The following is a 2,327-nucleotide window of genomic DNA, read 5'->3' as shown; positions in this document are numbered from 1 at the left end:
CTATGTTATAAGCGGCCCAAGCAGCACAAAATAAATATTATTACAGCGCCTCTCATAACAAAGCAATAAAAATATTAAATTATTTCGGGGCTTGTAATTAAAATTTACGATGACATTATTCAACCAGCGATAAACTGAACACGCAATAAAATAAAACAATGACTTCTCTGTAATTAAATAATTGCTTTCCGCCCGTCGATCGACGATGCCTCGCGCAGCATGTTTTTGCTCGCTGTGTTCAATGAATGGACTCATTGTATTTTCTTTCATTCGTATCGCCGAGAAGCGGTGATTCGCGAAAAAACGATGATTCATGCGGCGCGCGCGTATAATGCGTCGCCATATCCAGTGGGCGCTGGCGTATTTGATTACGTTGTATTTTCAATGATTTATGCGCCACTTGTAGAAATTTTGCGCGAGTGCGGCGCCCGACGCGTTCTGCGGGCACCATCGCTTAGTCTTTAAGAATATCAACATTATATTATTATTTTTACACTCCAAATAAATATTTCGCGATATATCTACTTACAATTCGGCGGACAACACTTATCTGCTATATTATAATGTTTACGACAATGTTTGGGCGTAGTAAAATGGAGAGTTTGAAAACCATTGAACTGTTGAAGTTGAATTGAAATTGAATTGTAACTAACGAATAACGATAACAAACTGTAATGTACATATCTGATTTGTTTGGACGAAGACAAGTCTTCAGTATATCTAGGACAAGATGGAATATGAGATAGATGCAGTAAGTTTGCAAAATATGCATAATATGACAAGTATCGCGTTAAAACTAGTTAAAGCTATTATTTCCATCATTCACCAGAGCTTAATATTTTATTAGTAATATTATGGTAAGCGAACTTTGAATAAAAGCTGATTATTTACGTCGAGTCGGTAGTTAGTTAGGTTAGCTTTTCAATCCAACGTACAAAAACATTCTGCACCCCTGCTCCTGAACCCATTGGAACGGCCAGATGCTCCAAATATGGCGAACATACTAGGTATAAGATTATTTTTTTTAACGGGGAATGGAATGTGTTCGCGAATCAAACAACACGTCAACAGGAAATGCCAGTGCGTAAATACAAAGTTTTGGTAACGGCTGATGTATGAATGGAGACAATGGAGTAGTGTTGTTATTTACACCGGCAGTGCAGGGGTTGACGCCTCAAGTCTTCGGATTCAGTGGCCTTAAGTCCCCAATCTATATTAAAAAAATACAAACCTCACATCTCCTTGAGGACTTTTTTGAGGACGGTATCAAACTTTTTAATTTCTGTATTGATGTAATAAAAAGGATAAAAATAATAAATGGTGACATGTAATGATGATTCATGCCTTTCAGATCCAGTGACTGCAATCATATAAGATAGGATAAGTATATGCTCAGAATATCAGTCCTATGCGACATTTCTTTTACCACGGGAAAAAACTCGACTACAAATCGCAGTCCTCAGTTCCCAATGAATACGACAAAATATTCATCAGAATCATCACGGTCTTGCGCTACAAAGAATTTTCCAGGGTTTTTGCAAGGCGGTTTCATAGACCCTGGCCGAATTCAAATTAGCAGTACCCGATGCGGGTAGAAGACTAGTTTTCAATAAGGCACATTCTCTCAGCCGGCACAATTTTCATTTGACTAGCATCAAATATAGCAAGCTCACATGGGCTTGGATCTACCCATAGGCTTCTTAAGTATTAGGTAATTATTTACTGAGGCAGGGATTCACAACACTGTGCTCGCGGACGCAGGTCCACCCACAAGCACTTTTACGTGCGCCGCCCACGGTCTTATTTGTGCATCTTATAATGTTTTTTTTCTACAAACATATAATTATTGTCATATTTTAAATCGATCAATAAAAATAATTGCAATTGACTTTTTATGTTGGTTGATTGGATATATAAAATTTATCGTCGATGGATTGATCAAGCAACTTACTTTAGAAATGTACAAAATGAACACTTTTAAAGCACAACCAGCAGTGCTGCCACCTAGAGGGATAGCGATTCAAATTTAGTACCTAATTCACTGCTTTTTTGTACTTGACATTATTTTTTCAAGACGTGCCGAAAAATGAGTAATCCAAATAAAAAAACAACGAACGTAAACATTCAACGTTGGTTGGGAATAAACTACCTATCGTTTTATTGAAATTAAAGATAATAAATGTTTTATCGTGCCTGTCGTTTATGGTATGTGGTTTTTATAATGATGACTTCAAATGTAATGATTTCGGCAATAGTAGGTATCTACCAAATATGTAGTAGGTACCTAATTATAAAATAAAGATACTTACCTTCTTACCTATTTCATT

This window comes from Rhyacophila brunnea, unplaced genomic scaffold (assembly GCF_057557595.1).
Source record: "Rhyacophila brunnea isolate RB1 unplaced genomic scaffold, BYU_Rbru_1.0 scaffold_2, whole genome shotgun sequence".
In the NCBI taxonomy this organism is placed as follows: Eukaryota; Metazoa; Arthropoda; class Insecta; order Trichoptera; family Rhyacophilidae; genus Rhyacophila; species Rhyacophila brunnea.
Note: the sequence above shows the minus strand (reverse complement) of the source record.